The following is a 25,937-nucleotide window of genomic DNA, read 5'->3' as shown; positions in this document are numbered from 1 at the left end:
GCGGCATACACTAACGCACCAATCAGGAGCGTCTATGTTTCTAACTGACTGGCCAATCCCAGCGCGGTCTTTCTGACGTCAGCAGCCGCTGCCACAGCTCCTGCTCCTGTTGACCCCTCCTTTACAAAAATTCTCTCCGTGAGCTTTTTTCGTTTTTCGAATCTACAAATCTGTTAGTAACAACATGAAAACACCACCATTGTCCGCTTCGCTAACCAAAGAATAGCAAAAGACCTTTTTCACAAGAATTCCGTCTTTCCCGAGAGCAGCGCTTACCTCTGCCCTACTACAGAATTGTTACTTCCGTTGATAAAGTAGCACATCCCTCTACCTTACCCTTCTAGCAAGCATTTGCTAATTGTTTCTCCAGAATTAAAACACCTTGTTGGAGACCCAATGCTCCTGAGAAATAAACGCACTTTCACACATAAAATGTAGTACATTCATACAGAATTCTGTCTTTCCCGAGAGCAGCGAACAGTCTGCCCTACTTACAAAATTATACCATTCGTTAACAAAATAGCACTTCCCTCTACTTTGTCCTTCTAACAAGCTTAGAGAATACCTGCTACCTTTCCAGTGATAAGCGTTATCAGAGTACCTTCTGGCCTCCTGGTACCTAAGACCAAAATTTCACAGGTAACCTTCGCTATCATGCATACTTCCCTCATACAGAAAATGTCTCTAATGGCAACACACGACGATGCTACCGAATCGAACCCAGACAATGCGTCGTGCAACTTCAATCGTTACACGTTTTCCCCCGTGTACCTACAGGGTAACAACAATTCCGTCTTTCCCGAGAACAGCACTTACCTCTGCTCTACTACGGAACTTTTACAAGCTTCTGACTTCCTACATCCCAGAAGCCGTGCAGACAACATAAAACTTAACGCGACTCAACATAGAGTGTTAATACATAAACCAATACAAATCAATAATCAATATCAATAAGCAATGTACAAGCAATAATCACCTAAACCAAAACAATAAAAACCATCATCCTGCTACCAGAAAAACTGATGCAGCGTGGAATTTCAAATCCTCCCTTCGTCACAGACCAAATATCACACTAACGCTTTCACTCAATACATTCATTGGTGGGGCCCATAACACCAATACTCACACTTCATTGGTCTGCTCTTACGGGAGAGATGAGTGTTCCAAACGCTGACGTGAAAAGAATACCTTATATCCAAGAGGAATTTTATTTACATAAACATACACTACATATCCTTAATCCAGTACATCTTAATCCTGAACCTCAAGATATTCCTTCCACTTAGCCGATGGATCAATTAGTTGAGTTGGAGAAGTGATTTTAATCCTCTTTCATTTATATTCAAATCTTAATCTATTCCTTCTCAATAAATAACCCAACACATTTGCTTGTTAATCAATAATATTGTTTATCTAATTAATGCAAATTTTAATAAAACGTTAATCAAACCATAGAACACCATATTTACCTAATCTGGCTATTAGTAGTCCTCTAAGTCAATCAAGTCGTCATGCAGCAAGCTACAGTCCCAAAGATTGGGTCTGGACCATAAGCGTGTACGCATCAATCAATACCCATCAGTTTTGAGAGTCCTCAGTTCATCAGGATAATGGGCAGCAATTTAGTCTGTCAAAGATTCAGGGAAACAGCTGTCCTGCAGTGTCACCGTCCTCTCCGTCAGCATAACGTCAGGAAAAAGAAAAGGTCCGCACAACTCACTATTCTACCATCTTTTTATAATGAAAGTAATGACTAAATGTAACGAAAGTCAGTTTTGGACACTTCTGATTGGTTGGTTAAGATCATCCGTTTCGGTCTCCCAAAGTCTATGATGTCACTCCGTCAGACATGATCCATCCGGTTGTCAAAAATTGTCCATTGTTAAAGCTCTTGGCAAAAGTCCAGTCGTGACCTTGTTTGGGTACAGGCTGTGTAGGTCATCTTGAGGCCACCATTTCAGGAGCCTGGGACATGCGCACTTGGTCTGAAACCTCGTGGAATGGTAGCTGTCTCGTCGTGTACATTGGTCGGCCATTTTGTCATAGGCCCAATCGGTCAACTTCAGCAAAACAAACACAAAAGTAATTAAAACATGGAAATAACTAATAAAATGTTTAACCCTCACTAATTCCCCTATGTGAATGTAAATATCTAGCATAATTGAGACATTTAAAGCGTTTATATTCACCCAATGATGTCATCTGGTGCAACTTACAATTACGTTACAAAAGCAACATACATCATGCAATATTCTATTTTTCTAGCATTAGTATGCGTTCGTATATTAGTTTACAAATTATTTTAGCCATGCAAAATGCAAATCCCACGTGTAATTCATACATTATTAAGGCTGGTTAAGTACCACTCAAAACACATTAATATTATTACAATTAATAGATTATTCTAATTAGTATGAACATGCAGAAATGGGGGAGGTATACAAAATTTTGTACTACCCGCTCCATCATGGGCATGGATTATTAAAGGCAGTTTGAGTATAAAATTATTTGGGGCTGAAAATATCTATTTTTGTTTATACATTGCTTATGGTATTTGTTGTCCTGATTATTCTATTACACATTTGGGACTACAATTGCTTAAATGGAAAAGTAAAAACCTGGACTGGAGTGTCATTTCACGCAGGAGTCTGTAAAACTGGTGGTCTGGGCAGCAAGAGCTTAGCTCACTGACACATTTACTAGTACGACAACCTCTTAAGGATGTAAGTGCGAGAGGACATGCGTGACTTTCAGTTTACACTTTGGTCTCTGCCGAGTGAACCTCCCGAGTTGTCCCTTCTGTCGGTCTACGGCTGTCAGTGGTGTGAGCGGATGTGGTGGCTGTTGCTGTGGTTGCCTGGCTACCCCGCCTGCAGCGCAGTCGGCATCCTAGACCCTCCGCCTGCTGCCGCCGAGTGACGTCACTGCCGCCGGGGAGGCTCGAGGAGAACCCGCAGCAGCAGCGGCAAGAGGAGGCCTGGGAGGGCGCGGAGCTGCACCTTAACGCCAACGCCGGGTCCCTGCCACCCCCCTCCCCAGCGCCACTGCAGTCCGCTCTGTTAATACTGCGGCGGGGCAGTAAGCGGGTTGGCTCTGGCAAGCGGGGATCAGCAGTTAGCGGAGCGTCTCCCCGCAATCCCTAGCAGAAGGTCACCGCTACCCTGCCAGGAGCCTGGTGCCAGGCGCTGCAGCGGTCTGGGCACCATCAACGCGGCCAGTGCCACCCTGAGATGTAACGGGCGGCAGGGGAGCCCCGGCAGAGGAAACGCGACCAGCGCCGACAGCCTGTGCTGTAACTCTACGCAGCGGCGGGCCGGGAGACTGTCAGCCCATGTGTGCTCGTGACCCGGACTCACACATCCGCATAGCCTGGAGACTGGGAGCCGTCCTGCCGAGCAAAGCCGAGGAGTCCTCGCCATCCTCGCATCAACCCAGGACCTGGCAGTGTTACACCCAGCGCAAAACCCACCAGAGTTTACACCCATTCCAGGAGCGTCCCGCACCGGAACCCACAGTTTGCACCCAGCACGAGCCCCACCAGCCAGCCCTGGGCCACCTCCCACTCTTCGCCGGACACTCCAGGAATTACTGTAACCCCCGTGTTCCCCCACCCTTGGCACCTTCTAGAAGAGGAGGACGTTCGGCTGTGTTTACATTCGGTAAGTCACTAGCTGCTTAATTTGTTAAACAGTTGTGTTCATGTCCCATGTTTGCATGTACATGTGCTTGCGGATCACGTGATGCTTGCCTTTGTGTGCACTGCATGAAAACACAACACGCTGATGGACGGAGTGTTGAAAACGCAGTCATCCCTTGCAAGATCTCCTGACTGTGCTGCTTGGCGTCTTCCCTCGATCAAATGACATAAAACAGTTTGAAAACAAGCTCCTAGGTATTGCGCTAGACCTCTTCCTAACGATGCTGCCTAGTTTCATTTATCCATTGTCTCTAATGATAGCTTTTAGCTTCACGTGGCCATTCACATGCTATTTTATTTCCTTCGAGAGTCCCCTCCCTAAACTTTCCTCTGTCTTACTGTGTACCTTAACACGTAGACGTGCTGTTTAACAGTACAACAAGACCCCTCCTGAAATAGCCACCTTGGCGTACTACATACAGGACATAGGTGTCAAGTGTTCGCCCTAGTTGGCAGGGTATTGCTCACTGTGCCACTGGATTCAAGCTAGCCTGGCTGATGAGGGGTGTTACCCCGAAACCGGTCCCAGGATGCTTGTTTATGGTCGGGGGAAGACCTGGCTTGCTAGTTCGGGCTGGACTGTTCCCATGAGGCACAGGGTCAAGACTGATTTGCATATGGCTGGTTTGAACTGGGGTGGCGAAGTTAGCTAAAGAACGATGTTGAATTGAACCCAGATCTGTAACTGGGGTGAGTGTCTGAAAAGATTGAGCGCTCTGTCCATCCATCGTCTCTTTGTGTTTGCTTTGTCAAGTGATCCCATGTCATTTTAGACCCCCTCCATCACGCAAACATTTTTCTTTAACCCACACCAGTTTGCATACCAGAGCACTTTAGGCCCTTGCTTTGCAAGGGCTAACTAAAAGTCCCAGAATTCTATTAGATAAGGGGCTGATTGAAGGTAAGAAGTGATGTGTGGCCATTATTAGCTGTCCAGACCTGGCTTACAAGGTGACACTGGGGCTTCGAGTCTCCAGTGCAGAGTTATATTTGACAAATGAGTGTACCAATCTCAATACAGTGAATCACTCGAACTAATTTTGCAAGTTTGCCCAACAGGATTAGATCAATGCCAATTTTTCAGGATATCCACACAAGATACATTTATATGCAACGTGGCCTATTCACAAAGGCATTTCTGCAGTAGTGTTTAAGTACTCCTATATGACTTTGTGAATTGGCCCCACAATATCTAAAATGGGAATATTCATATATGATTAGTTCAAATTGACTGGGCTGTGTCTTCTTTGCACTTTACTAATACTGAGTTGGCCCTTTAGAGGCTGATTCACAAAGACATCTAAGATCCGTAAATAATGCTCTTGTAGTATTATTAAATGGCCTCGTTGAATCGAAAGAGTGAGTATTTACCCTGAACTTTAGCATGGGTTTAAATCTCCTGGGCCTGCATTGGGCACTCCTGACGGGATAGTCTGACTGGCAAAATAATAATTTGTAAAAGGAAATTCCGACACTGGAAACTGTGTCCCAGTGGCGTGGAGTCATCTGGTGCCCTAGATAGGACTCTTTTAATGAACATACCTACTTCCATGACTGGGCTGTCTCCCTGAACATTACATTTTGCCTCTTCTGGGACTCCCCAAACGCACTTCCTTCTTTCTCTGCAGGCCTACCTCAAAAGGCTCTAGTAGCATGACCACTCCCTGTCTCAAACATGCTGCTTCAGTGGTGTGGTAGTGGGAGGCGGCTCGTCCTTCGGTTGCTTTGCCCCACCGAGTGCACCGTTTCCTAAACATTCTCTCTGACCTCAGTAAGAACTCTGCTAGTTAAAAATACTACAGCGCCCCTCTCTGGACCCACCTCCCAAACTATGCTGCTAGCCTAATTCGATGCATCTAACAGGGAACATGAAAGCCTTTCCTCATTGTTGACCTCCCACTCCGAGTAGCTGTCTTGGCTTTGTTGTACAAGATTGATAAAAATCATAACACAACAAAAAACCCATAAAAGTATCAAGTGCATTTGGTTCTAAACAAATGCTGTAGCTAAAACCATTTAAAAAAAAATCTGATGGCAATCCAATGTTTTAAAACTGTGTATGAGGTGAAGAGGATGATAACTGTTTATATTAATAAATAGTTTCATTACCTTGGTGTTTCAAAATGTCGGAGAGAAAATATAAAATAAACAGTTAGACATACATGATCCATCTGTCTGTGTAATGTATATTTGAGGCGAGCAATGCCAGTCCTTTAATAATCCACATTTATAAAGCGCGAACAATCACCCGTAAGGGTCTCTAAGCGCTGGGGTCCGTCTGGGAAGATTAAGCAAGCTATTGTCCAAAGTCACATGGCGCTGGGCTAATCTGCCGCCGGCGCCGGGGATCGAACGGTGATCCTCGGATTCTAGAGTCAGTCGCCCTGGCCGCAGCGCTACACCTCTTCCCTGAAACCTGGAAGAAAGAGGCAGAGTGCAAATTGATATTTGCAAGATAGATTGTGGGTTAACAACATGTGTGCTGCCTTTCTAAACACCCTGCTTTAAAACCTCCCTGAATATAGCTACCTTGTCTCGCACAGGGCCTCCATAAACCAGGTGTTATGGGCCACAGAGGGTCTCCCGAAGCCGCTGCCTTGCATTGCCCCTCAACTCCTGAATCTGCCTCATTGCCTCACTGGCCTTCCCTAAACATTCTGCCTTTCCTCACATCATGCCTTCGTTCTTTAAAAAAAAGTTCCATCTTGCTTAACACACAGGGCCTCGCTTAATGCAGATGTACCTTATCCAGGTCACAACTTCCTTAATCGTGCGGCCTTACTTGATTCCTTCCTTTGAAAAGTAAAAAAAAAACACCACTGATGACGTTGTTTTGTTGGTTAGCACTATTTTTATCTTCCTGCTTTGTTTCTGTTAACTTGGGTAGTTGTTGACATACCATGAGACTACACCGTTTGTGTTTATTATTTTGTAGCATTCTCCTTTTCTTTTTAGTTCTTACTAACACTTGCATCATCACTCTCCATTGATTAGTGCGGATTGGTCCCTAGTGTATCATGAGTTTAATCTCATGTCATAGGCGAATAAACCTCGCGGGTGGAATCCTAGCTCTTTCAGTGGAGTAGGCAGTCGGTGGTGTCTCTAGAAATTATTTTAAAAATGGGGCAGCGGCCAAAGAGAAAACTGGGGGCCACCTATAGCAAGCAAACTTTAAGAACGTCTGCACCTACGGGTGTTTGTACATATCTCTGAGCAGATATATATTTTCCCAGTAGCAGCAAAGCATGCCTCACTATGGGTGCAGGTAAATGGAGGAACCAGACCGTTAGATATCATCGCCTCCAAAAATGGGGATTCTTTTTTTTCCCCACTATATATTTGAATAAATCACTTCCAGTGAGTGTGGGTAAAGTGTAGTTGTGCATATTTATTACAAAGTGGCAGTCTCTGTGTCCTGAAGTTGCAAAAAGAAGTGCAAGGGTGCAGGGTAGAATTATCCTGACACAATGCCCCTTGCAGGAGGACCCAGAGACTCCCTCACCCCCCCCCAAGGAGCCCAAAAAATGATTTGTTTGTGTGCTGTGAGTACTGCAGTACTCATGGGGGATTCCGCATGGCCCACCCGTGAGGTACTGCAGAACCTCTGCGGGAGCCGCTGCAAAAGCTTAGCCCCCATGGTACCGCAGTACTATGCAAGCTTCACCAGGTGAAGCTTGCACGCTACCACTGTACCAGTGGGGTTACATTTTCAGTGCTGGTACTGTGGGAGTACCATGGTAGCCGTGATAAATATTTTTAAGAAGTGAGGGTTTGATTTTTATTAAATAAAATGTGTTAGGTGTGCCCTGGGGTTGGTGGAAATGGAGGGTGTTGGGTGCAGGCATTGGGCGCACAGCTATATGCTGCCCATGTTGATTGTACATGTCCGTGCTCAGCCAGGGATTGGCTGCCAGCAACGCATTGGGTGCAGGGCTGTACATGGACAGGGGTTGGCTGAAGGCCTCATGCCAACCCCCTACTTCTCACAGTCCAACACCATGCGCAATGGGAGAGTTGGCTCAAAATGATAAAAAATAGAACTCCAGAAATCCAATCACTGAAAAAAACAAGCATTTGCAATGCAATAGGTCTCGCATTTATAAGAGTTTGAGCTATTGGCATTGTAAAATTACAATGCCTTTTATTTATGTTTTGGTTTTAAAACAAATAAAAGGCATTGTCATTTACAATGTCAGTAGCATAAACTCGCATAAAAGCAGTGTGTGGAGTGCAGCAGTGTATGGCGTGCAGCGGTGTGCGGCGTGCAGCAGTGTGCGGCGTGCAGCAGTGTGTGGCATGCAGCAGTGTTTCGTGTAGCAGTGTGAGGCATGCAGCACTGTGTGACGTGCAGCAGTGTGCAGCGTGCAGCAGTGTCGTGCAGCATGCAGCAGTGAGTAATGCAGCAGTGTGCAGCAGTGTGCGGCGTGCAGCAGTGTGCGGCGTGCAGCAGTGTGCGGCGTGCAGCAGTGTGCGGCGTGCAGCAGTGTGTGGCGTGCAGCAGTGTGTGGCGTGCAGCAGTGTGTGGCGTGCAGCAGTGTGTGGCGTGCAGCGGCGTGCAGCAGTGTGTGGCGTGCAGCAGTGTGCGGCGTGCAGCAGTGTGTGGCGTGCAGCAGTGTGTGGCGTGCAGCAGTGTGTGGCGTGCAGCAGTGTGTGCCGTGTCGCAGTGTTTCGTTTAGCATTGTGTGGGGTGCAGCAGTGTGCGGCGTGCAGCAGTGTGCGGCGTGCAGCAGTGTGTGGCGTGCAGCAGTGTGTGGCGTGCAGCAGTGTGTTTCGTGCAGCAGTGTGAGGTGTGCAGCAGTGTGCTGCGTGCAGCAGTGTGTAATGCAGCAGTGTGTAATGCAGTGTGCGCAGCAGTGTGCGGCGTGCAGCAGTGTGTGGCGTGGTTTGTAAACAACAAGAAAAGCGGACATCAAAGGAATGGTGGGAGGGAACGAGCATATGGGGTGTGAGTTATAACGAAAGTTAATTGTTGTAAGAGGGGATGCAGGAAGTGAGGCCGAGCGCGCGCTGGCGAAAGCAGTCTGCTGCTTTCAAGTCCGATGCCAGCTTCGTGCTTGAATGCCTCACATGCACTGGCCATAAACCGCATTCCTAAAGTCTTGTGCCCCTTACTAAATCTCTCTGAATGCGTGAGGCGGCGCACGCGCAGGAAGTAGCTGGTGGCAAATGGAATGCGCGTGGTTGTGCGCGTAACCGCCACCCGATCCGCCTGGGAAGCCTTTGGGAGCATTTTCTGAAGCCCCTACATAAGTCTTGCTGTGCGATCGCTTACGCAATAGCCAGGCGAGACCTAAAAAAAGGTTATGGTGAAATTATTGTTGGGTATGGTACGAAGTTCTTCCCGTACCTCCCAAAAAAAAAGTGTGTGTGTGTGTATATATATATATATATATATATATATATATATATATATATATATATATATATATATATATATATTCAGTGAAAAAACCATAGGTTTCACACATGTTATAGTTAGCTGGACATTTTACTCGTAAAAAACCAATGAAATTGCCCCGTTATAGTTAGTTCAGCTAACTATAACTCGCGCGCCCGCAATGCACTGCTGATGACGTCACATATTACATCACTCATGACATGGTCAGTGACATCACTCATGACATCACTGATGACATCTCAAATGACATCACTGATGACATCACTGATGACATCATCCAGTGAATGTGTGTTTTTCTGAAAATTAAATATGTTTTATATATGTATATCTCAAGGACGATGGAAGAATAAATGGGTATATAAGTGTCTAAATGGATGATTTGTTTTTGAAAAATTGATTGTGTAACTGACTGATTAAGTGTATCATAGTGAATACATGGCTTAGTGAGTAATGTTTAAATATGTAAATATCTGTATCAGTCTCTCACTTTGTGTATAAGTGGCTGCATGGGTTGGTGAGTAGCTACATGGGTGTCTATATAGGTTATTAGTTGGTTTTTTGAGTATCAGTCTGTGTGTGCATGGTTCGGTGGGGGGTATTACGTAGTGCATAGGTGCATGAATGAGTGACTCATTGTTTGTATGGGTTGAACACAGCATGTGTGCAGGACTGTATGGGTGGATGAGTGTGTGTATGGGTGTGTTAGTGAGTGAATGACTGTCTCAATATTGTCTTTATGAGTAACTACATATGTTTTAAACTAGTATATGTGACTATTGGTGTATATATGTGAGTATATGTGAGAGTGAGAGATTGAAAGAGTTCCTGTATGAATAAGTATGTGTTTCTATAAGTGATTGTTTAAAAGACTAAGTATGTGTAAGTTTCCGTAGAAGTAAGTGTGGTGGTGTGTGTATAACTGTATATGCAAGTAAATGTATGTTTGATTCTTTGTTAGCATGAGTGACTATGTGTGTGAGTAACTCTATGGATGAGTGGCATTGTGTAACAGGATGTATAGGTGTATGAGTACATATGATGAGTGAGTACATGTATGAGTGACTGAATTGGACTGTTGGTGAATGAGTGGATGTGTATGTGGATCTTAGAATTACTGAAAAGGTTGTTTTAACTGGTATTGGTATGTCCATTGTTTTGAACATTGTAGTTTCTATTTTTGAATGTGTGTGACAAAGGTTATATTAGGGGAAGAGGAGGTCTGCCACTCTATCACAAGGATGATGTCATCAGTGATGTCATCAGTGATGTCATTTGAGATGTCATCAGTGATGTCATGAGTGATGTCACTGACCATGTCATGAGTGATGTAATATGTGACGTCATCAGCAGTGCATTGCGGGCGCGCGAGTTATAGTTAGCTGAACTAACTATAACGGGGCAATTTCATTGGTTTTTTACGAGTAAAATGTCCAGCTAACTATAACATGTGTGAAACCTATGGTTTTTTCACTGAATTTCTAAGGTTTTTTAAATGCTAATTCCTAACTATAACGTGTGTGAAACCTATGGTTTTTTCACTGAATTTCAAAGGTTTTTTAAATGCTAATTCCTAACTATAACGTGTGTGAAACCCATGGTTTTTTCAGTGAATTTGCAAGGTTTTTTAAATGCTAATTTTTTTTTTATTCTTCAATTTTTTCAAACATATTTTTAATTTAATTTTCTTACCTTTTATAAAGACTATGCTTTAATTTTTAAAATCCTTAAACATTTTTTTTTAATATATTTTTTAAAATAAACATGTAAAATTTATTTCCAGTTCTTTTTTTTTTTTTTTTATTTTTTTTTAGTACGCGTACCGTAAGCTCACGGTAAGCGTACGGTTTACGCAACGTCCGTAATCTATCTACGCTGCTTGCGTATAGTTACGCACTTTGCGTAGCCGCGCGTACTGCGCGTGGGACGCGTGCGCGCTTACGCCACACGCGCACGTTACGCGGAAGTGCCGGGGAGTGACTGTTATGCGCATGCGCGCAAGCGCGTGTCTTTTTTACGCGCACGCGTACTTTTTGCCGTAAGCGTACCGTAAGCGTACCGTAAGCGTACGGTAGGTCATGTGATCTTGAAACACAACTTTTGATTGGTTGAAACTACTTTCAGTTCTAGAACTCTCCTACACCACACCCATTCCCCTCATTTCTGCTTGTGATCCCTTGGGAGAAGGAGCTGGTTTGTCTTTGGGATACGATGGCAGAACAGCAGAGCTCTTCTGAGAGTGAGGCTAGCACTAGCAGCACTGTCTTGAGGCAGAGATCGAGGAAACAAAAGCCTTCTTATGTTTGGGATTATTTTACTTTTCCAGAAGGCCAGCAAAAGGTGAATGCACCCTTAGTTACTTGCAAGCTGTGTCAGCGTGTACTTTCTAGAGGTAATCCTAACAGGAAGTATTCCTTTGGGAATCACACCATGAAGAGACACCTCCAGGATGTACACAGAAGGACACATGGTCATCTTTTTGGAGGTAACTCTTCAGAAAGACGAGCCAGTACATCCACAGCAGCTCAGCCTGGACCATCACCTGCAGGGCTTACTCCTTCTTCTGCAGGTCAGGTGAGCCCTTCATCTGTGGGGGGAGAATCTCCTTTTGCTGGCCCTCTGGAAATGAACCCTCGATTTCGGAAGGTTGATATTCATTGCACATTTTGTAAAGATCTAATTTGCCATAGGGAGACCAGTGTTTCCCTAGTGAACAACAAAATAGATCAGCACATTTGTCGCTTTGAATAATTTTCCCATGCTTCCTTTCCTCTGTCCCTGCATGAACACAACGGTTCTTTTAAGAGCCAACCTTATCTTTCATCTTTTTTTTACATATGTTTTTAAAAACTTTTTTTTATTTTTTTTTTACCGTACGCGTACGGTGCGCGTACTTTTTTTTTATTTTTTAAAAAAAACACTAAAAATCATTTATCACATTACATTGTCCTTGAGAGACTACAATTATTATTATTGACTTACCATACTCACTGAAAAAATATTTATTCATTTCTTTTTTAAAAAAATAGTTTTAAAAATGTTTGTAGTTTTCGAAAATTTTCTATATCTATCTGGAAAAAAAGAAAAAAGTATTAATATTTTTTAAACATTTTATAATACAGTACACATATTTACATTTTTTACCAAAAAATCTTTTTGCCTTATTTTTGCTGTTTTCAGAATATATTGCATTTCACTATAAATTGTGAAAGCAATTGCATTCATCATTTTACAGCGGGCAAAAAAAAATACCAATCACAAAGATTGTATTAAAAAAGCCCTGATTCTTTTTTTAATTAAACTTAACATTATAGAAATGCATAATATTGTAAAAAAATATCATCTAATACCAATACTTATTTCTTTAAAATACCGTCTGATATGTTTGTTTCAGAACTATAATCACAATATTATATCTCAAATAACTCCAAAATACATCTGATTTCATTTCCTTTAGGCCAAATAGTAATTTTAATTTTTTTTTGGGAATAAATTTCCAACGGAAATCCAATAAAATTCTAAAGTTTAATTTGTCCAGATCTCACCGATTCTCTGTAACATTTTGGTTCACGAAAATTTTTTGAATAATTTATTTAGTCCACAATAGAATTGGTTACTTTTCCACATGGCCAAATAGTAATTTTTTAAATCATTTTTGAAAAAATTTCCAATGGCAGTCCAATAACATTCCAAAATTTAAAATGTGCAGAAGTTACCGATAATCTCTAAATTATTGGTTTTTCAAAATTGCATTAAAAATTAAAAAAGTCCACATTACAATTGGTTATCTTTCCATTAGGCCAAATGATAATTTTAAAAATCTTTTTTTTACAAAATTGCAATGGTAATCCAGTAAAATGGTAAAATTATTTTGTCCAGATCTTGCCAAGTCTCTCTAAAATTTAGGTTTCAGGAAGATTAGATAGGAATTTGCTAAATCAAAAGGCAAACGTTGTTTGAAAATCAATTGGGAATCATTACACAGTGTCCAGCCTTTTTCACATTTTAGATAAACTGTGTAATGTCCAGAAGTAACAGTAGGTCCATCATGGAAAATTATTGCAACAGTTACAAAAGTTTTTCCTGAAATTGATAATTGCTGTCCTGTAAACTTCTTTATTAAAGTATCCAATTTTGAACCATCAGCTCTACATCGTTGCATCATTAAAATTACATACTGTCCGTATTCCTTTAAAATTAATGTTGAAAACATGTCAGAATTACACTCACCACATTTCATGCTATGATTAGCATCTTTAACTAATTTTGCAAAAGTGACTGTTTTACTCTCTGGCAATGTCAAATAAATAAACCTTTCATTATCAACAATAGAGCCACATATATTATAACAATTATCACAACTATGTTCCCATTTATAAGAGAGATCAAAAAAAATGTCAATGGGAACTCCTTCTTCTTCCACTACCTGAAGAAAATACATCAAAAATTCATGTGCATCTTGCTGTTCATTTTGAGAAAACTGTGTTCGTCCTGAACATACATCTAAAAGTTTTCTAATGTCAGTAGCACTTTCTATTTGAGTTTTATCTTTACTCAACTTTTGAAAAAGGAGACTCAGCTCTGAACAGAATCTTTTTCCCTGATTTACTATTATCTGCTCTTGCAAACTTTCCAGATAAAATGCAACATTCAGCACTACATTTGCGTAGCAGTTGACACCAGAGCTATTTTCAAAATGACATCCTACAACCTGTTCTTCATTTTCCTTTTTCTTTTTGCTTGCAATTACATCACTCCTTTTTTTTCCTCTTCTCTACATCTTCACTACAGATATTCTCATTTTTTCTTTTACGAGAAACTACACGTTTCTCCAACACAGGATACTGACCTAAATGAGGAGCATAGCTTCTTCTTAATCTATTATACTCCTTTACACAATTTGTATCAGCACTAACTTTTGATTCTTCAAAGTCTATCATGAATATACCTGATAATGTTTTGACTCGTGACAAAGCAACATATGCCATACCTTCTTTGAACACAGTTGAACCAATGTTCACAAATGCACAATCTACAGTCAATCCTTGAGACTTGTGAATAGTTACAGCATATGCTAGAGAAAACGGAAACTGCTTCCTACGTACATATAAGTCTTTCACAAGCATAAAACGAACTGTACAACGACAAATATCTTTAACTTCATCTATCTGATCAAATTTTATTTTTAAACATTCAATTCCTTCTTTTTTCTGATAATTAATAAAACCCACAACTCTTCCCATCGCTCCATTAACTAAACCTTTCTCAACATCCAAATTTCTCCTTAAAAACACTCTACAGTTCATGCAAACATATAGATTTTTTTCTAATCCAGCTGTTTTGGAGATGTTCTTCTCTAGTGAGTCCAATTTATTTTTCAGTTTGCCTGTTACTGTGACAGTAATTCTTCCATCCTCAATTTTGTCCACTGCTTCCAATTTCCTGATCTCTTCCTTTTCCAATTTCAAAAGCTCCTCATTGAATATTGAGCATTCACGTAGAGTAGGCATTAAGCAGATGACACTTTTGTTTTCTGCAATGTTCTTGTATATCTTCTCTGCAACTATTTCTTCCTTTGGAAATAAATTATGTAGCAGCCGAGTCTGTAATGCTTTTTTGCCAGCTTCTGTGAGTAGTCCAATCCTGATATCTTTCAGAATACTTCCATATTCTTCATCGTTTGCTTGCCTCATATTAGTTGTAAGTTCCTTGTACTCAAAGAAGGACCAAATATTTGTATTACCGATGCTTCCCAATGACTTCTTCGTGTCTTCATGTGTCACAGTATTAAACACTGGTTGTCCTTTAACTGGAGTAAGTTGCAAAAGATCTCCAAAAACTATGACGTGTTTTCCACCAAATAACACGTCATAGTCTGTCTTCAAAATTTGCTGCATTCTTAAATGCACAAAGGCAAGCATTAAGTTTGATACCATGCTCACCTCATCAATAATGAGAACTTGCATCTTCTTCAATACTCGTGAAACTTCCAAGGATGCTTCTCCAGTTAGCTTGTTGAATTGTATTTTGTTCTCATGCTCCACTGGTAACATTAGCAAACGATGTAAGGTGATTCCTTTTATGTTATATGCTGCTAACCCAGTTGGAGCAGTAACCACACAAGACAACGTAGAATCCGTTTTTTGCTTTAGGTAGCTTCTGATGACTTTAATTAGGAAACTTTTTCCAGTGCCAGCTTGTCCGCTTACATACATCCTGATTGGATGAAATGATGTGCATGAGCACTCTTTTTTTACATGTAGAAATCCGTGATCAATTTTGTTTTTGATCTCTTCATAAATTTGTTGCTGCTCTTGATTCAGTTGTCTTTCCAAATTTTCTAAGTCTATAAATTCTTCTTGAGCTTGATTCATAGCTGTTTCCACTTCATTCATGGCTATTGATGCTTCATTTTCAACGATTGGTTGTCCTAGGGGATCTTGACTGTGTGTTCCTGAACTTTGGCTGTCCTGAGAACTGTCTCTAGCTATTTCTGCTGCAATTGTAGTTTCCTGTTCAATTTCTTCATTTAACATTTGCAGATAAGTTGTGAATGTATTGCATTGTATGCTGTCTTTGCAAGCATTAAATGAATCCTCATAGCTTTGAAATTCTCCCAGTAGTTCATCCTCTGTACGCCATGGTTTAAACAACTGTAAAAGAGCCAAGTAGTAAAATTCTTTCTTGTCGGTAGTGTCGCAACTCAGCTTCCGGTGATTTATCAAACTTCCTTTGGTTTGCTTCACCAAACATCCTTCTTCACCAACAACTTTATATTTTCCATTATTAATGTCTTCTGCAGCTTTCCGTGAATAAATGTAGTTCTGCAACACTTCATAGAGACACATGTTCTCCAGATGATGACTTCTCTTGGGATAATATGTGTCCAACATGTTTGTTTTCAATATATCTGTACTTTCTGGGTCATTCTCGGCCAAATATTCAATTTCTCCAACAGATTTCAGTACCCGATTTCTCATTGCTGCAAGGCCTAAACTTGCCCAAATTATTCTTCTTGACTTTGAGTAGAGACTTGCAGAAGATAACCTATCTGAACATTCGTAGGATCCAATTTCTCGATGCGATAACATCTTCAAACTGAAACTGTACAGCTTCTTACTAACAGTCTTCTCGTGAGAAATCTCTTCCCACATTTCCTTCAATTCTGTTTTTTCTGATTTCGTAATGTAAGACGTTACATATCGTGCAACAGCAATGGAATTGTCAGCTACATACTGTATATCCATGTTAGCGTTCCACATGGATAAAATGACTGGGTTGTAGTCATTTATATTTTTTGATTCTTCTTTTCTTTTAAGGTTGTAGGTATTCTTAGGTGATTTTCTTGTGATAGTATGTCTCACAGCTGACATAAAACTGTTTACTCTTCCATTTGAAAGAACAGGTCTAGGAAATCCAAATCGACATTTAGTGTAGTATTTTTCTTTGCTCTTGTATTTCCGTCGACAGTATTTTCCACACCGATGACTTTGGAAACGTAAAACTTGCTCCTTTAACTTGTTCTCTTCTGTGCTTTTTGGTATACCACATGTTGCATATTCTTCAATGTAAGATAACACTGCTTCATCAGTATCTGTTCCAAACTTTGGGGCATCCTTGATCCACAACAGCATATGAATATGAGGAGCACCTCTTGCCTGGTACTCTTTTCTCCAAAAGAAATCCACTACTTCTCCAAGGGGTGGATTTTTTTTATTGCAGATGAAGGACATCATAGCCTCAAATCTATGATTGAAATATCTGCAAACATTAACCGGATCCAATGAGCACAGTTCTCCTGCTGTCTTGTATTCGATGTTTTTAATGTTTGAATTGGCCTCTCGTAGAAAATCCAGTAAATCATCCCAAGCGTACTCGGCACAGCTTAGGGTAAGGAACCATGTTGGTGTTCCTAAATTGCGTAACATGCATTTTAGTTCACCATGGCGTCGGTACCAATATTCATTTGTCCCACGCTGACAAGCCATCAGATTGATCAGTTGTGTTTCCAAATGATCATCTCGGTGCTGCACTTTCTCCATAAAATCCTTAGCAGACACATTTTGTAAATGTACTCCACTTTTTAAAATGTGATTTACTGCATAAGACAGTGCAGACAAGTCGCTTTCAAATAAAAGATGGAACAAATAAGGAATACTTTGTCGAAATCTGGGATCTTCAGCATATAGTCTTGTAGTCCGATACTCTGAAGCTGGAATCTGTTCTGGACGTTCATCGTATCGTCCTCCTTTTCCCGTAGGAAACAGCTGGGGAAAACATCGAGCTTCCAAGCTCTCCTCCAATACACTCACGGGAGTTCCTTTTGCTTTCTTCATCTGAAAGAGATCAATATTGTCTCCCATAACTTCTTTCGAATGAAGAGGATGTATGCTAAAATGTTCATAAATTTCTTCTTCCTTTGTCTTGTCCACTTTTTCAATTTGTCCAGTTGGTGTTTCTGTGTCTTCTTGAAAATCTTCGTCTTCTTCTTCTTCTTCTATATAAATTGATTCATACCATTTGTTATTTTTTTTCAAATACAAATTTGCTCTTTGTACTTTCCGCACATCTACCAGCTCCTGCCAAATCTTCTTATTCTTTGTAGGTACACCATTAACCAGAATAATTAATGGTTCAGTTTCCAAAGTATCCGCATCAATAGTTTCCATATTTTTTTTCAAATCCAAGGGCAAATACACCACTCTACCTTTTAAACCTCTCAGTAAATCTGAAGGAGGTAATTTACCAGTTTTGGGCTCCATACGTACTATGGTCTGGAACGGATGAACACATTGAATGAGTATAGACTCATATGTATTTAATTCAGAAAGTTCAGCAGGAATAGCATCCAATTCTAAATTATTATGTACAGCTCTGGTCGGCATTCTATTTTCCTCTAACTTGTTGTAACAGTATTTACAAATACGCTGATCTTCACCCAATTCAAAACAATTTTCAAGAAATATATATGTGGCAAAATCCATCCACTTATAATTATCTTCATTTTCACTCTTTCTGTAGAGATCAACATTCCTAGTTTGTTTTCTATAATGAGTTCTGCGGCAACAAATACAAGTAACATTTGGTCTTTCATTAGAGACTATTGCAAATTTTGTTATGTGATCATTAAATGTCTTACTTACAGAAGGTTCTACATTCTCTTCCACTTCTTCCTCATTTACTGTGTCCTTCTCTGCACTGTTTTGTTCAGGACCAAAGTAACAAAACTGAATTTCATCAACAACCTTCTCTACATCTGATACCGTTCCTCGGAACAGAGCCCTATTCAATTCATTTAACTTTATTGCTGGACTTTTGGCAAAATACAACCGTCTCACAAACTTTCTCATTTCAGTATGATGAACAGCCAGCATCCTAAAATGATGGAAAACACTATTGCACACTTTTCTAGATAGACAAGCCAGAGAATGACCCTGCAAACCAGTATTCTCTCTCACTCTGCATGGATCCAGACTTTGAAGCACCTTAATCTTCTGTTTTACACTTTTTTTACTATATTCTCTTAGAAACTCTCGAAATCTGTCAATAGATTCCTGACGCACAGTGCAAATACTACTACAATTCCAAGTGTACACTGGGGCTTTAGGACGTCTCCCCATTGCCTCATCTGCCATCACTTGTACCTCATCTCTTGGAACCATTATCTCCTTCTCCATTATGCAACCATTTTTTACTTCGTATGAACGACCTCTGGTGTCAACTGCATGCAGCAAACTATTACTTTGAAAATAGCTCTCTTCATTAAAAAAAGGTTCACTACTTGAACTATGCATCCACTTTCCTAAAAACACTTTACAAAAGTTTGTTCTGTTCACTACTCTTTTGCTTTTGCTTTGTGATTTCAGTACATTAACCATTTTATCTAATGTACGCATCCTATTCAAAATTAATATGAATAGTTTCCTTTTTAATTCTAATGCTTTTGCTGCAATGGCTTCAATTTCTTTTTTTCTCTTGTAATATTTTGCCTTTTGCTTATATTTCTTCACATCCTTTATCAAATTGGACATAACTCTTCTCTGAAACATTTTTCTACGTATCTCTTTAAACGCTGTTTTTCTGTTTATGTAAAACTTTTCAGTTGCAGAAGGTATATTTGCATTAACTAAATTCTCAATTTTTTGCTGTTCTCTTCGTTTTGTTACATTCTTCCCAGGACAGACATTTTGTACATTTTTCTTTGTTTTGAATATTTTTTTAAGAAATTGTTTTTTCTGCTTACCAGAAGATTTTTTCTTTTTCCCAACATGAGCATCTTCTACTAACTTTGGTCCTCCAGTTGTCTTCAAATATAGTTTTTTTTTTAGCGTTTTTTGAACTCGAGATTTTGTAGGCATCTTAAATTTTGTTCACTGTTCTTCAGCAATACCTGAAAAAAACTAAAAAAAAATCCTTTATTGTATTTAAATATATTACTACATTTCTTTTCACAATAGTCACAAAACAAAATTTCTTTGCCAATTTGAATGCACACAAACTGCTCTTTTTTTTGGGCAAGTGAAAATCTCTTTTACAAACTGTCACATTATGAAACCACTTTTCAGATTTTTTAAAAAGCCCATGTCCAGAGTGCTACACTCCAGCAAGGGCAACCAGCCTTAGTGAAGCTCAATGTATTTGCATTACAGACTGAAACCTGAAAACCCCACTCGCTTCTAAATACTGTGCATGACTATACACGGCAAGCACATGGGTGTGTGCTAAGACTCTGCTTCTTCCCCCAAAAATTCACTCCCCCTTTCCATCTAATGCAACTGTGAAATCACCAGAGCAAGACGCAATAAATCTCTGCCTATAATTCCTCTATGCACACAGAGTCATGTTTTCACATTAGTCCCAAAACGAAATTTCTTTGCCATTTTTAAAGCACACTTACTGCTCTTTTTTTTTTCGGGCCAAGTGAAAATCACTTTTTACAATTGGAAATCACTTTTACAGACTGACACATTATGAAACCACTTTTTTTGATTTATTTAAATGCACATGTCCAAGCTGTTTTTTCAGACCACCACCATGTGTATTCTCTGTGACTGCCTACACTCCAGCAAGGGCAACCAGCCTTAGTGATGCTGAATGTATTTGCATTACAGACTTAAACCTGAAAACCCCACTCGCTTCTAAATACTGTGCATGACTATACATGGCAAGCACATAGGTGTGTGCTAAGACTCTGCTTCTTCCCCCAAAAATTCGCTCCCCCTTTCCATCTAATGCAACTGTGAAATCACCAGAGCAAGACGCAATAAATCTCTGCCTATAATTCCTCTATGCACACAGAGTCATGTTTTCACATTAGTCCCAAAACAAAATTTCTTTGCCATTTTTAAAGCACACTTACTGCTCTTTTATTTTCGGGCCAAGTGAAAATCACTTTTTACAATTGGAAATCACTTTTACAGACTGACACATTATGAAACCACTTTTTTTGATTTATTTAAATGCACATGTCCAAGCTGTTTTTTCAGACCACCACCATGTGTATTCTCTGTGACTGCCTACACTCCAGCAAGGGCAACCAGCCTTAGTGATGCTGAATGTATTTGCATTACAGACTTAAACCTGAAAACCCCACTCGCTTCTAAATACTGTGCATGACTATACATGGCAAGCACATGGGTGTGTGCTAAGACTCTGCTTCTTCCCCCAAAAATTCGCTCCCCCTTTCCATCTAATGCAACTGTGAAATCACCAGAGCAAGACGCAATAAATCTCTGCCTATAATTCCTCTATGCACACAGAGTCATGTTTTCACATTAGTCCCAAAACGAAATTTCTTTGCCATTTTTAAAGCACACTTACTGCTCTTTTTTTTTTCGGGGCAAGTGAAAATCACTTTTACAGACTGACACATTATGAAACCTTTTTTTTAATTTATTTAATTGCACATGTCCAAGCTGTTTTTTCAGACCACCACCATGTGTATTCTCTGTGACTGCCTACACTCCAGCAAGGGCAACCAGCCTTAGTGATGCTGAATGTATTTGCATTACAGACTTAAACCTGAAAACCCCACTCGCTTCTAAATACTGTGCATGACTATACATGGCAAGCACATGGGTGTGTGCTAAGACTCTGCTTCTTCCCCCAAAAATTCGCCCCCCTTTCCATCTAATGCAACTGTGAAATCACCAGAGCAAGACGCAATAAATCTCTGCCTATAATTCCTCTATGCACACAGAGTCATGTTTTCACATTAGTCCCAAAACGAAATTTCTTTGCCATTTTGAAAGCACACTTACTGCTCTTTTTTTTTCGGGCCAAGTGAAAATCACTTTTTACAATTGGAAATCACTTTTACAGACTGACACATTATGAAACCACTTTTTTTGATTTATTTAAATGCACATGTCCAAGCTGTTTTTTCAGACCACCACCATGTGTATTCTCTGTGACTGCCTACACTCCAGCAAGGGCAACCAGCCTTAGTGATGCTGAATGTATTTGCATTACAGACTTAAACCTGAAAACCCCACTCGCTTCTAAATACTGTGCATGACTATACATGGCAAGCACATGAGTGTGTGCTAAGACTCTGCTTCTTCCCCCAAAAATTCGCTCCCCCTTTCCATCTAATGCAACTGTGAAATCACCAGAGCAAGACGCAATAAATCTCTGCCTATAATTCCTCTATGCACACAGAGTCATGTTTTCACATTAGTCCCAAAACGAAATTTCTTTGCCATTTTTAAAGCACACTTACTGCTCTTTTTTTTTTTCGGGGCAAGTGAAAATCACTTTTACAGACTGACACATTATGAAACCTTTTTTTTTTTAATTTATTTAATTGCACTTGTCCAAGCTGTTTTTTTCAGACCACCACCATGTGTATTCGCGGTGACTGCCTACACTCCAGCAAGGGCAACCAGCCTTAGTGATGCTGAATGTATTTGCATTACAGACTTAAACCTGAAAACCCCACTCGCTTCTAAATACTGTGCATGACTATACATTGCAAGCACATGGGTGTGTGCTAAGACTCTGCTTCTTCCCCCAAAAATTCGCTCCCCCTTTCCATCTAATGCAACTGTGAAATCACCAGAGCAAGACGCAATGAATCTCTGCCTATAATTCCTCTATGCACACAGAGTCATTTTTTCACATTAGTCCCAAAACGAAATTTCTTTGCCATTTTGAAAGCACACTTACTGCTCTTTTTTTTTCGGGCCAAGTGAAAATCACTTTTTACAATTGGAAATCACTTTTACAGACTGACACATTATAAAACCACTTTTTTTTTATTTATTTAAATGCACATGTCCAAGCTGTTTTTTCAGACCACCACCATGTGTATTCTCTGTGACTGCCTACACTCCAGCAAGGGCAACCAGCCTTAGTGATGCTGAATGTATTTGCATTACAGACTTAAACCTGAAAACCCCACTCGCTTCTAAATACTGTGCATGACTATACATGGCAAGCACATGGGTGTGTGCTAAGACTCTGCTTCTTCCCCCAAAAATTCGCTCCCCCTTTCCATCTAATGCAACTGTGAAATCACCAGAGCAAGACGCAATAAATCTCTGCCTATAATTCCTCTATGCACACAGTCATGTTTTCACATTAGTCCCAAAACGAAATTTCTTTGCCAATTTGAAAGCACACTTACTGCTCTTTTTTTTTTCGGGGCAAGTGTAAATCACTTTTACAGACTGACACATTATGAAACCACCATGTGTAACTACAACAAAAACAATTCCCATTTCTATTATTCATTTCTTAAGTTACCACATACATCCCCTCTCAAACTGTAAACTCACCTTTAAAATTAGTTAGTTGTGAAAGAAATGTGACACTCAAACAGCAGATTATCAGAGCCAGGATCTCTGTTGTGTTCACCTCTCTCCTCTCAGCAGAACCAGATAATGGCAAACTTTCCCTCTATTTTTCCACACATATACATGTAAGTTTCAAATCTCAGTGCTTCCCCCTTTTTTTCAAATGTAATCACACATTTCTATTGGTTGAAAACCAACCCTTTTCCAAAAGTACCCTTCCCCCAACTTGACTTCTGCCTAGTACCCTTCCCCCAACTTGACTTCTGCCTGCTACCATAGCAACAGCTCATGGAACACTGCTGTGTAGAGTTAGGTCAGAAGTTCGACACACAATGTTTCAATTCCACAGAGCAAGAGTGCTTGACTTTTCAAACCTTACAGCAAATCCATAGTACTGTTCTTTGGTTACACATTTTTTTGTACCAATACAAAACATGCTTCTATTAATTTACACATACAGCCTAGTTTTTATTCTAGAATGGTATGAAACAGCCAATCAGTTCTTTTTGTTTTGAAAAAAATATGTATGCCTCCATTTCCAAACTGTCTTTCTTTTCATATTGCCATTCTACTGAAAGACACCTCCTGAGTGCATCCAGTTCTCCTTTGAAGATGTTCACAGTGTGGATTGTAGGGCACAGCTATGTCTTCTGGAGTGAAAAGTTTGCAGAGAAAACAGGTATGGTGAGAGACCTTGCTTTGCCAAATGTAGACATTAAATGGATTGGTCAGAGAGGGTTAAAGTGGCACCAATTGATGCCATTGGTGAAATCCTTCATTCAAATCCAACACCCTGACCTCATAATAGTGCACTGTGGTGGCAATGACCTAGGCACTTTGACTGGGGTAGGTCTGGAAATGCTTATGAAGGACACCTTTGCACAACTGTTTACACTTTTCCCTAAAACTGCCTTTGTGTTTTCCAACATATGCCAAAGGCAAAAATGGAACTGGTCCAATCATTTCTGTCCGCAGATTGACAAAGCAAGAAAGCACGTCAACAAATCTGTTTCTGCTTTCCTCCGTGACTATGGTATGGGTGCCATTTACCACAACAACTTGCGTTATGACATGCAAGACATTTATAGAGGAGATGGTGTGCACTTCAATGATGAAGGGAACAGAGTCTTCCTCTTGAACCTTAGACTCTGCATCGGTACTTACTTGTAGGTACCACTAAAAAAATGACTTCATAAACACAACAGCTCTTTTTAGAGCTCCCTAATTTCTAAACTCTTAAATCTGCTTTTCATTTATTTATTTTTATTTTTTTTACCGTACGCTTACCGTAAGCTTACGGTACGCGTACCCCGTGATTTTTTTTAAAATCAATAAATGTTTTTTTTGTACTTTTCTGTCCTTCTTTGACCCCCTTACAAATGTTAGGGGGTCTGTAACTCTCCTCATTGCCCCCTTTCCTTGTTTTCTCTGTTTTTTTTCTGAGTGAAACACACAAAATGGCGGCCGCCGCTTCCTGGTTTTGGCCGATTCGAATGTTTACTAAGATCTATGGGCCAATCAGAATCTCCTTCGCGCACGCCATGTTTCTTCCGTACGCTTACCGTAAGCTTACCGTACGCGTACCCCGTGATTTTTTTTAAAAATCAATAAATGTTTGTTTTGTACTTTACAGTCCTTCTTTGACCCCCTCACAAATGTAAGGGGGTCTGTAACTCTCCTCATTGCCCCCTTTTCTTGTTTTCACTCTTTTTTTTTCAGAGTGAAACACAGAAAATGGCGGCCGCCGCTTCCTGGTTTCGGCCGATTCGAATGTTTACTAAGATCTAAGAGCCAATCAGAATCGCGCTCGCGCACGCCACCGTACGCTTACCGTAAGCGTACGGTAAGCGTACCGTAAGCGGGCTCAGATATATATATTGATTTAAAGGCTATTTTCTCAGAATCTACTGAACAGATTTACACCAAACCTACAAAAGGCACTTCCTTGACCTAGGGACTACCTCTCTGCCAAATTTTGAGTAATTCTGTTCAGCCGTTCGGGCTGTAGCTCGTTCTAAAGGTCCTATGGAAAAATGCATGGGAAAAACGCGTTTTGGGACCCCCCTTTTATCTCAGCCCCCGCTTGACGGATCCCCCCGAGACTTTCAGGGTAGGAGCGGAGCGTAGCGCCCCACCTATTTTGAGAAATTCGCGAGGATTCGTCGACCGGCGCCAAAGTTATTCAAAATAGAATGTTGAGGTTTTCCTATGGAAACGTGGTCCTAACTATAACTACCTACTGGCGACCGCCAGTAGGTAATATATATATTCACTTAAAAAACCATAGGTTTCACACATGTTATAGTTAGGTGGACATTTCACTCGTAAAAAACCAATGAAATTCCCCCGTTATAGTTAGTTGAGATAACTATAATTCGCGCGCCCGCAATCCTCTGCTCCTGACGTCACATATTACATCACTCATGACATGGTCAGTGGCATCACTCATGACATCATCCTTGTGATAGAGTGGCGGTTGCGCGAGTTATAGTTATCTCAACTAACTATAACGGGGGAATTTCATTGGTTTTTTACGAGTGAAATGTCCACCTAACTATAACATGTGTGAAACCTATGGTTTTTTCAGTGAATTTGTATGGTTTTTTAAACGCTAAGTTATGTATGTCTCTTTTTTTTATATATATATATATATTTATTTTTCAATAAACTACGTTTTAAATTTTTTAAAAAATTTTTTTAATGTTTTTTCACCGTGCGCGCATGGTGCGCGCACCCCCGCGATTTAAAAAAAAAAATGTAATGCTTTTTTCTGCCTTCGGGGTCCTTCAGGGACCCCCTGACCAAGGCTAGGGGGTCAGGAACTCTCTACCCTGCCCCCTTTTCACGTTCACCACCTTCCTTTTCCACTCTCGCACTGAAAACAAACAAAATGGTGGCCGACACTTCCTGATTTCGACCGATTCGAACGTTGACTGACATGTAACAACCAATCAGAATTCCGCTCGCGCACGTAAGGGTGCGCGCACCGTGCACGGCTATAGATATGTATGTGCTTTTAAATGCAATTTTCTCAAGAACTACTGAACAG

General features: G+C 40.5%; 1 protein-coding gene across 1 annotated transcript in view; it reads left to right on the top strand.

The window, feature by feature from the left end:
• Nucleotides 1–2,923: 2,923 nt before the first annotated feature.
• Nucleotides 2,924–25,937, top strand: part of TRAK1 (trafficking kinesin protein 1) — a 561,749-nt gene continuing 538,735 nt past the window's right edge. Inside the window, exon 1 of the mRNA XM_085631561.1 lies at nucleotides 2,924–3,659. The gene's annotated coding sequence lies outside the window, so the exon portion shown is untranslated. The remainder of the gene's footprint in view (nucleotides 3,660–25,937) is intronic.

Source organism: Triturus cristatus, chromosome 10, assembly GCF_964204655.1.
Source record: "Triturus cristatus chromosome 10, aTriCri1.1, whole genome shotgun sequence".
In the NCBI taxonomy this organism is placed as follows: Eukaryota; Metazoa; Chordata; class Amphibia; order Caudata; family Salamandridae; genus Triturus; species Triturus cristatus.
The sequence above is the reverse complement of the archived record's forward strand: the minus strand, read 5'-3'. Positions and strand labels throughout refer to the sequence as shown.